Below are 11,534 nucleotides of genomic sequence, written 5' to 3'. Positions count from 1 at the left end.
TTGATTTGTTATACATGCGAAAGCTATGATTTCCGCGATTCCAGGGAAATTCATATTAAATCAATTTAACTTTCAACTTTTCAAATTGAAATAGCATCACAGATTCTTTCGTTTGGTCTAATTATTGATAAATATTATTGAGAGTATTTGCGATACCGTTAGATTTGGGATATCTAACGTTGAACACTAATTTCCTTGCGTTACGAATATTCTTACATGAAAAACATGATCGATGAAGGTTTTTTTATAAATTAGTTATAAAAAGGGGGAGGAAGAAATAATCTATTATTAAGTTTTACACGATTCTTCCCTGCTTTTTTCAGCAAAAGAGGAATGCGTTAACGGGGCGTATACGGTACCTGATACGTAACGACGAGGAAATAATTATATATAACATTTAATTGTTTCGATGAGAGGCTGTAATCAGAAACAAGCGTTATGCTCGCGCAGATGCGCGTAGAAAGATGGCTTACAAAGTCTTCGCGTCGACGTGGATCGTTATTATTGTTTACGCGGAGATACCCAACACTGATTTCACACATGCACACACGCAATACGCGGCCGTATAAGTGTGACCGGAAAAAAGACGCGATTCTTGGAAACGCTCGATAGAAATGCGAGCACAGTCACTCGACAAGATAATTTATAAAAGTCCGTCTAAATTTATAATTAATAAATAAGTGGGAAGCGCGATTAATCAAGAAATGAATTTACGCGTGAAAAAGACATTCCAATTTTAAGTTTCAATCAATTGCATCCAAATATTAAACTTGAGATGTTATTAATTCATTTCTTAATCAATTTTGCGACACTTATGGGGAAGACAGAACTCCATCAATTATGTACCGTTCGAAAAAAACAAAGTGCCGATGACCTCACAGAATCGCAATTACGAGTGTACATAGCGAAAACGCGACTCAAGTGTACCGGCCATAAATCTACTGTCTAATAAGTCGTACTGCCGTTCGCGTAATCGCTAATCGCCACTCTCGCACCGGTGACCAAGTTTTCTCCTCGACGAACGCAAATCGCCATAGAATTTCTTCGTTCAACATATCCGTTGCTCTCGGTAATTCGGTATCCATTAACGTTGCACGCGAGAGTTTCAAGCGCTCGTGTATCGGGGCAGGAAAATTGATTTCGATCGTCTATTTCTTGCCGGAATGCACCCTAATTCGATTTTAATAACCCGCGCAAGAACCGTGCGAGCGCGCGCGTACGCCTCTGATCTTGACGGGGGACCGTTTCGTTGAGTCATGCTTGCCAGGAACCGGATCAAGAATCTTGGATCGCGTGAAAATCGCGATTAGTCAGAAATAACGAGCTAACGAGCTACACGGGCGCGATTACGGTTTGAAACAATTACGATGCGTTTTGCGCTTAGCTCATGCAAGGTCGGCGATCTCGCTTATTCTCGTTCGTATGCCACGCCAAATATGCGTATCATATTGGTATTATTGTACAATCATTTGATATTTCCTATTATGCAAAACCCAAAATTACAGTATCCTGATATCAAATGCGACACGCCAATTACCTGATAAATATTATGACCCAATATATCCACAATTAGCCGCAATAATTATTATTCGTTACATATTACGTCAAAATTGCATTTAATAGAAACAGCACGTCGAGATTAATACAATTGTGATCGTATCTAATTCGCATATAGAGAACGAATTTAAACGAATTTAAATCTCAGACTAATTCAACAGAATCGGTAATCGAGATACATGTAGAAATCTTCAACATCGCGTATCGAAAGCGACGGTCTACGTAGGCGTACGATAACATCGCGTCAATGCACGGTGCGACAGATTCGTCAAGTGAATCCCGTACGATCGTAGCGCGGCGAATTTTTTTCAGAATTCGTCGCGCGGACAAATCCCTTTCTTTTCTTTCATTTTTTCCCCTTCTTTTTCTTTACTCATACATGTTGAAAGCGAGAAGAAAGAAGTCGCTGCTGGAAACAACAGACTCATTGCGTCTACCGCTCGCATTCTCGCGTTCTAAGAAGTCGGAGCGCTCCGGTAACGGAGCGCCATGGACAGTTGGACACGCGTCGCGTCCGCGTCGCCCGAAGCTCGCTCTCGCGGCGTCGAGAGAGCGAAGCGTTGGGGGGGGGGGAGCGGTAGGAATGGTAGGGGGAGCGCGCGCGGCGACGACCGGTCCGCTAAAGAACGAGCGCGCAGCGCGCAGTCAACTCGCGTAGCGCAATCCGTCGCCATTGTGGAGCGTCGTCGCTCGCGCGAGCATTCTCTCGCGATCGTTTCTCGCGCGTCAATCTTCGTTGTCTCCGACGCGCGACGACCGACGACACTCTCTTTGTCTCTCTGTCTCTCTCTCTCTCTCTCTCGCGCGCGCGAGAGAAAGAGCGAAAGGAAACGAACGTGAGCGTCGGTTGGACTCGAGTCGCTCGAGCGTTCGAATTGACTCGAGCGCGAAGTCGCTGGAGTCCAGCCAGCGGCGGCGGCGGCGGCGGCGATAGAACAAAGGAGAGTCCGCCGCGTGTCGGATCGGATGAGATCGAATCGTAAATCCCGAAGTCGGAGGAGGTAAGAAACTCGTCTCCTGCCCGCGTGTCTCTCCTCGAAGGAAGCCCCGTGTGTGCGTGACGCGTCGCTGGCGCGCGTACCGCGTAGCGTTTGTTTACGTTCGCGACCGAGCGGCCGTGAATCGAAGAACGATCGATCGAGAGAATCGAACGAACGTGAGAGAGAGAGGTGAGTCGCGTGACGCGCGGCCGAATCGAGCGTGGAAAGAAATTTGAGAAAAGTGGCCGTGAGTGAAGTCGCCGGGAGTGCGCGCTCCTTCGTTGGTGATTTGTGAGAAGGAGAAAAGGACGTGGCGGATAAGGGCGAGGGGAAGGAGAGGAAGAGGATTCGCGCGGCCGGCGGCGGGCGCGTCGAGGTTGCGTCTCGGTGCTCCAAAGGGGAACCGGAAGCCGCTATATTGGAGAGGAAGCGGGAAAGCGGCGTGCCGCTCTTCTGTGTGCCGCGGCAGAGGCGTTCGTCCCAGCCCGAAAACGTGAGTTTTCCTTTATTACTTATTTTCGACGTACTTTTTTCAGAAAGACGATGGTATCTGCCTCATCCGAATCCGATTTCGCTGGCGCGATCGGCGTATCGGATATGAGACCACCGATAAGAGATAGGCGCTGATAACAATAATCGTTAAGACTGGATAACAATAATGGTCGGTTAGCCGTGCCGAATCGCGCCGACGAAGACGGAAGCGTTGTATCGAGATTTTTAATTTAATCGTTATATTGTTATACTTGCGATCACGTATATGTGGGAATATAAGCCCGTGGAACAAAGTGCTCCAAGTGCATTTCTGACGCCTAATACCGTGTACTTACATTTAGCGAAGGCTAAATGATGGTTTCCTCATAAAAGCCAGATGGATTTTATAAACGGGAAATACCGTGACGAGAGAGAGAGAGAGAGAGAGTAACGCGCGCGTCTATCGAAATTAGTAAATTGATTAAAAAATAATTTGTACTCGAGATAGTCGTGCGAAACAACCCAGAGGTAAAATATTTTCTTAATTTCGTCCCTTGATGAGACAAATCGAGGCACGTGACGCTTAATCGCCGAGGACGATGCAAACAATGGAACTTACAGCGAATTCCAACCTGCAAACGATGGGGGGTGAGGGGGGGGGGGAAGAGCGTCGGTTAGGGAAGGAGAAAACCGCGGAAAATGCGAGACCGGGACACGTACTTTTTGTATGAAATTTTTCGGAATAGATTTCGATCGCAATTATTTCGTTTTCCCTAGAAAACACGACAGAAATTTAGGAGACGACTAAATAACTCCGATCGGAATCCATGCTGAAAAGTTCCGTGATACACGTGCCCCAGGTCGAGACGCAGGTCATCGAAGAAGTGAAGTCGCGATTGAGCTAATTGGGTTCGCGCATAATTAAAACGAGCGTTCGGTTCCCGCGCGACGTAATAATTCGCGGCGCGACATGTGATCGGCAAGGTCGGCGCATATCGATGATAGGTAAGTCGCGCGCGAATGCCTGGGCATATACGGGGTGTTTTTCCTCTCTCCCCTCCTTATCTCCCGTATAATTAATCGTTGCGATTGGTAATCGGGAAGGCGGCGAGTTTTCTCACGTGCGATTATACCGATGGAATTACCGGTGCTCGGCCGTAGAATCATCGCGTGCTGCTTTTCACGCAACTCCGCTATACGTAACGATCGTAAGTAACACGCCGATGCGCGTCGCGCGCGTTAATTTTCTAAACCGCGCCGCGCCGTTTCGGTGATTCCGAGTCGAGAGGAGTTTTCCCGCCCGCGCGCGGAAGTAGACGTTCATTTCATCGACTATATACGATTGGCGAATAATCATCGTGACGATTCGACCCATTGGTTTTGGTCCGATTGAATTTAATAATTTTATTTAATTTAAATTATTTAAAAAAAATGAGATGCTTATATATATAAGTATAAAAAATTATTAACGTCTTGACGCGATGGTCGAATCGCCACGATGATTATTTGCCAATTGTAGTCGATGAAACGAACGCCTAATGTTTATTATATCGTTGGCGAATTACGAATGTGCTTTCGATAAAATTCTAAGTACGTCTGGCATAATACGTTAATCGATTCGTACCGCGTCGCGGGCGTTAAAGCGAAGAGGGGAAAGGGGAAGAGTTGCGCGCCTGGGCAATCAGATTTTTTTTAAACGTATTTTATTCAAAAGCCAATTAGAAAGAATTCACACGAGAAATAGGGGCTATATATTATGCGAGACGTACAATTATACGACATTAGGATGCAGACGTGCGTATACTCGGTGACCGCGATAGGATCTCACGTATCTCGTTCGTTCGAACGTATACGTTCCACAATGAATCCACAATCTTATCGTTACGATCTCGTTATGTTAAACATCTTCTTACCGGAACAGCTAATTCGTAATTACATTCTTAATTGAGACTTGAGGTGCCGGAAGCATCTATACATTCTATATACGTTTCGGTCTTTTTACTTATGTCCGTCGCCCACGTCATCGTTAGCGGATCATCGTCGGGGAATTAAGTGCCCTCACGACCGACGGCGTTGATGCACGTGGGACGCTGCTGCGTGGTCGAAAACTCCGCCATTGCTCAATCACGCAACGGCGAGAGATCATGCACGGACGACTCGTAAACGATCCCCCGTCGCGTCTCGTCTCTTCGAGATTCACATTAAGATCCCTTCGTATACCTGAACTTTACAATGGCTCTCGCCGTCGCTCGGCAGTGACACTCTCTCCGTCCGGAAACGTTTTCGTCACGCCGTTTCATGGACCGCATCTCTCGACTTCGTTCCGGACAATTTTACGCTGTAAAGATAAAAAATGAAAACAATTTCCGTTGGAGTAATTCGAGGTTGAGCAGAAATAGCGAACGCCTAAAGAATTATAGAAATTATAGATAGAACAAAGAATTATGGAACTGTAATTTCTACGCTGGAAATATTTTTTAGAACAAAGAATTGGACGATATATTGAAGGAACTTTTTAGCTTGTCCTATAAATGTATTTAAAAAATGAGGTTTTATTGTTATATTTAAGTAATGTTTATTATTTAATTCGTTCGTTTATTAGAATTGATTGTTCGAGTATTAAGATACATTTACACATCGATGCAATACGTATAATTTTATTAAAACGGTTAATGAAAGGAAATAAGGCAAGGTTTAATAGAGGACTCATTGAAGAGTCTTTGCGACAAAATGAGCTTAGATAGTTTTCTAGATGTAGAACGAGAAGCAACATTTGGGAATTGCTTGAGTGTTTAAAAAAGAATATATTTTTCTCAGTTGTCGCAACTGTCGATTAATATACATTTAATTACAAAGGAACTTCGTTGACATACCTACTTGAGATAATTCTTCGGGACGTTTCGACTTTTCGTGATTTTACAATGGTTAATTAATTTCCAGATCAAAAAGATACATATAGATGTATGGTAATAGCGTTCAACAGTCAGCTGCAATATCGTGCGTTTATGAAAATGTTGCGGGTTTACGCCGGAATGGGCGACCTTATCGTTTTCTTTCCGATCTGATTAACCTCACTGATCTTATTCGCCGCAATTCCTACGCAGCGTAGCGAATGACCTGAATTTCGTATTGTCACGTTGCTCGTGGGAAAGAAATTTCTAGGTGATCTCGTTACAATGAGTTTCCAAGTTGAAGTATTTCGTAGACGATCGTCACGGTTGCCATGCTCTTAACAGAATTTTTATTTTCGCCGGTAATCGTTTACTAAATGCAGTGCATTAAACGCAGTAAAATGTAGCGTTGACATACCCTCATTATATAATAATCGCTTTTGAAATTAACCAAACTTAATGTTAGATTAAATCCCGCACGCGCGTGGAAAATCAATCTGTCGAGAGGCACACGGCTCGATTGACCGACGATCATCGAGCAGCCAGTTCTCACACGGTTTTCCCGCCGGATCAAGGTCAGCCTCTCGATCCGTAATTGCTCATCAGTACCTCCGGACGATAGATATCGCGTGGGCAGTCCTTATATGGGCAGCGTGGGTCGGCGATGTACGCATCGAGGGGCCCGATCGTATAGCCCTCCCTTCGAACGACGATCTTTCATGAATTTATTCGTGCGAGATCGCGCTTTTTAATGAGGGCGTCGTGGCCGTCGTGACGCGATCTCGGCGTGTCAACGCGAACGTGTCTCTTCCACGATCTTCCGAACGCCGATCTCTCCGGTTTTTCCGCCAGTTGGATGAGGCCGAAAGAGAAATCCCACTTTTAATCTCGCGTCTTTTTGAAAAACCGTAAATTGTTACTTCAAAGCTATATACATGAAGACTATAATGTGTCGAAGGTAGAAGATGTGTGTACAGTTAGCTGAAAACTAACGCTTCTGAAGGAAATAATTACGCTTTTCACGCGCGCGTTTACCGGTAGAATGACGCTTTTTGCAATTACGCTCTACGAACATGTGCGGAACACACGGTACTCTTTTACGGTATATACTTTTAAGATAGTATCCATTGGCTCCCACGATGCCCACGTGTCGTACTACGCGAAACGTGAAAAATGCCCACACATGCTTCCCTTCCAAACGTTTCAAAATTCTACGGGAAGATCTCATAAGTTGTCGCGACTTGGTTTTTTATGCTTAGAGTAGCCAAGATCGTGTGAATAATAGTACTTGTTTGTTTTACAGAAATTGAGTTCGCGGTAAAAAACATTGTGAATTTCAACAAAGTATGCACGATAATACGACATAAAAACGTAAAAATATAAAGAAAACTAAAAAATTGAGAAGGAAAAAACTCATAGTGCATATATTATATATCCCGTCCATATTTTTATTCGACATTTTTATTCTTTTTATACAATAAAATATTCTACAAAATAATAAATATATATTATAATAATATATATAATATATATATATAATGCTCGTGTAATGGTCTTACTTCTCATTATAGCCTTTGCTTCAAACGAGCGAAAAATAAGTTTCTTATTATTAATAAATATATATTTATATGTTTAAAGTCGGACTTACTGCAATTGCGAAACAGACACATAATTGTTATCCCGATGGAAATGCGCGCAGTTCGCCAACTTTTAACGAGCAGTCGCTCTCAAATGACCTGGTATGCGCCGGGTCGCCGGTCGCCGGTCGCCGCTTGAAATCTCCCCCAAAAAAAGGAGCAGGCCGCTAGCGTTCGGAAGAAGCGCTCTCCGGAATTCGTGCGTGTTCTACTCGCAGAGAGAACGGCCTTTGTGTCCCACGTACACAAGTTATTGTATTCCCGACGCGTATGGCCGATGGGAGTTCGTTATTACGCCTACTTCCGGTCGTCGCATGGATGACTCTCGCACAGCAGAAACGTGGGCATCCTGCACAATCCGAAGACGTTGAAATGTAACAGGGTATCGGCAATTATTCGTGTAGTACAGTTATGATTTCGTTATCAGTTATCAAGAAAAACAAAGTCTGCGAGAATTTTATCTGGAGAATCAGAATGATACAGCCAATATAAAAGTAAATACAAAGTATTCTAAAATCATAGAGGCCACGCGCAATTATTATTGTTCGAGATATAATTTTCTGAATTCTAACATTTTTTCGTAAGCTCCATGCAATTTCTTGTATCTTTACTGTATTGCAAATTTTAAACTTGTGCAACAAATTAGGAAGCTCCGACCATATAAATGTGTACATACGTTACGTGCAGTACGTTATGTCAAACCTATTAAAAGGCTTAGCTTGTAACTGCATTTCCTGTTTGGTGTAGATGCACTTTTTATGCAGCGCACGATGCCATCGTCACTTCTTGATTCGAAGTCCGGTCGTTTTCTTCGCTCGGCAACAGCGTGCAGGCACGATCGAGTTTCGAAGGCGCGATTATTCTTTCCTAGAATGCCGAAACGCATGTTTCGTGTGGAATTTTTCGGCGCAGCTGCGTGCCTAATCGATTTCGTCGCCCTGTCTGTACACAGACCTAAGCGATATAATATATATTTTCGTGTTTATAGAAGCATGAGCCATTTATCATGCGGCTCTGAGCTCTGATGCACTCGATACACAGTGATTTATACATATCCCATTTCTGGTCGGATCAAGCATCAAATAATAAACTATGTGACAGGGGTCAATTTAGATGATAGCAATTTTTTATAACTTCTCTGAATTTTCAACATTTAATCCGCAATTCAACATTTAATTTATCTTCAAAATAAAAACATTGTTAAAGTACGGTTTATTTAAAATAGGATTAAAAAAATAGGATGGCTCCGTTATTTATAATACGTGCATTTCTAAACTTTTATTAAGGCTGAAATACAACATATAGTGCTTTTTGTCTGACATTTTTATTGGAGGAAATTAATTAAATTTGTCAGAGATTTCCGGGTCATTTTGCGATTAAAATAATATATACATCTTACCTCGTATAACAATCAATTAGATAAAATATAAACGATAGCAATAAAAGAGTAATTTATAGCTAACTCCGGAGTGACATTTATGCTTTTGTGGTCGAAGGCAGTTCGACCAATTCTGTCGGCACCTATCGTTCCGTGACCGCGCCGCAAATCTCGCAAACGTATCGGCATAGTATCAAATAGATGGGATTCGTTTCGGGGGTTACGATCGTCCCTCTGTAGTACAACTGGGCGAGTCACGAGATCGCCTCGCAGCGACACGCATGAGGCACGCACAACGCGCGCGGCCACGCGTAAATTCCGACCGATTCTCCAATTAATGCGTATCTTACGGTGCATCCCGTGGCAACGCGCATCGGGAACATATATACTTACCTGGCCGAGTCATCCAATGCTCTGCGGCGACTTAAGCCGGTTTCACGCGAATGTTTTATCCTCAGAAATAGATCGACTTTAAAGAAATAAGACGTATATACGATATTTCTTTCTTTTATAGAGATTTCCACATAGAGACGGAATAATTTTTTTCGACCACATTTTTTATATTTAAAAATTCATGCAATATACACAAAGAGTATATCTGGTAATAAGTACATTTACGGTTAACAAGGCAATTCGTTGTTAAGAATCGAAATGATTTTTTTCTACTAATATTTAATAAGAGACGTCTCCCTTAATTTCTTTTGCAGTTTAAACTTTTAAAATTAAACGGCGTCTTTCTTATGCAAATCAAGATTCAGTTAAAGTCAATGAAATTATTCAAAGAATAAAGTTCTTGCTATTCTAATTTATTCCTAAAACCTGATGTCAAGACTCTTCTCTCTCTTTCATACAAGAACTTGTATTTTCTTTCTCCGTAAAGTAAAAGTTACTTTAATAAAGATTATGCACTTATTACCGAATATTTTTTCCTATTTTCCTACACTCGCTATAATGACGAATCGACCAAGAAATCTATGATTGTCCAACGGCGGCGAAAGTGGGGCACACGTCCCGTGTAAGTATGATACGGGCTTTCGGCCGCGCACAACCGCGCTACGTGGGGGAGTGCATTGACTTCTCGACTTGATAAACGTTGGCGAGCGAGGTGGAGCCGAGTCAAGTCGAGCCGAGTCGCGCCACGGTGCCGGGACGTCGTTTCCTCTCCACGAGTTCGTAGATGAGAGAACCCCCCCGCCCGCACGATGCTCGGGCACGGGAAAAGGGCTACGGACGGATCGTTGTCTTGAGACGAATTCCTTTCCTCCCGCGACGAAGGCCCTACGTGTGGCTGGCACATAAAAAAAAATCCGCTGGTCACCGACTCAAGTCATAAGACGAAAGGCAAAAGAGCTTTCTGAAGAAGTATTTGAAGGGAATTGAAAGGCTCGAGAAAGGTTCTCTCTCTCTCTCTCTCTCTCTCTCTCTCTTTCTCTCTCTCTCTCTCTCTCTCTCTCTCTCTCTCTCTCTCTCCCTCTCCCTCTCCCTCTCCCTCTCTCCCTCTCTCTCTTTCTCGTTCCGTGGGTTTTTAATGGCTCTCGAAGGACTTCAATGAGGTCGGGAAAATCGCGGGAAGATGAAGAATTTCGGAGGTCTATTGTGCGACTTCCATCGATAGGATCGACCTTTGTGCGCGTATAAGAATTTAGACCCGGGTATTTACGGTGAATTACGGTGATCTATCGTGATTCAATAGGGTGGTTAATTCAACGAGATTTTGTTCCCGCGCGACGTTTTACCAGATCTAATCGCCGGAATTCTATTGACGACGAAGCTGAGAAATTTGTGCACGATTTGAAGACTCGTTTATTACGGAAATTATATCGATGTCTTCAAAATTAGAGAAAATCGTGTTTGAAATGTGTCATCTCTTGCGGCCGAGAGTTCGCCGATGCATGCCGTTCCAATTATTATGGGCTTTTAAATCGGAGCGGTTAACGGTTTAATCGACTTTCCTTCGTGTCGTTCGCGCGCTGCATCGCGTTGCTACAATTTCACAACGCTCTAATTGCCGTGGTATACACCTTTTGCTCGGCGTATCGCTTTTACGATTACGCCGTTAACGCATTTAACTCGTTTGGCACAGTAACACCGTTCGCTTCGGCGACGAATCGCCGACGGCGATGTAACGTTTCATTTGATACTCGGCGCAGGCCTTTTTTTCTCTCCCGAGAACCCCTAATCTCACGGGGAGAGGAAATTCCCTATTGCGTCTATCTTCACGACCACCACCGCCGGCAGCAACGAGAGCGACTGGACCGTTTCCTGCGTCGATAAAACTTCCCCTCTCGTCGCTGTCTGAATTATTGGGAGCGTTCCGGGCCGGCGGGATGGGATACAAGTTCTTTAAAACCGACCAATCGCAATTAATTAGGGCCGGAAGCGCCGATTGGCCTCCCAGTAATTCACCGTTGTTCGCAGGCTCTCTCTCATCATTCGAGAGAGCTCTCCGCTTCTCTCGTCGCGACTTAACGAGCGCAGCACGTTCGCGATAGCGCGACTTGATATTATAATATTTTTATGTGGCGCGAGTAACAAACACAAACGTCGAATTTAGATTGCGACTCTCCAGCTTCATCACGCTCAACCATATAAGTGAGATTTTTCATATAAATTATATAAA

General features: G+C 43.8%; 1 protein-coding gene across 1 annotated transcript in view; it reads left to right on the top strand.

Annotated features, from left to right (window-relative positions):
* Nucleotides 1–2,157: 2,157 nt before the first annotated feature.
* Nucleotides 2,158–11,534, top strand: part of LOC143905014 (signal-induced proliferation-associated 1-like protein 2) — a 58,535-nt gene continuing 49,158 nt past the window's right edge. Inside the window, exon 1 of the mRNA XM_077420093.1 lies at nucleotides 2,158–3,030. The gene's annotated coding sequence lies outside the window, so the exon portion shown is untranslated. The remainder of the gene's footprint in view (nucleotides 3,031–11,534) is intronic.

The sequence above is a fragment of the Temnothorax americanus genome, unplaced genomic scaffold (assembly GCF_048541705.1).
Source record: "Temnothorax americanus isolate GAGA-0224 unplaced genomic scaffold, ASM4854170v1 Scaffold6, whole genome shotgun sequence".
Taxonomy (NCBI): domain Eukaryota; kingdom Metazoa; phylum Arthropoda; class Insecta; order Hymenoptera; family Formicidae; genus Temnothorax; species Temnothorax americanus.
The sequence above is the reverse complement of the archived record's forward strand: the minus strand, read 5'-3'. Positions and strand labels throughout refer to the sequence as shown.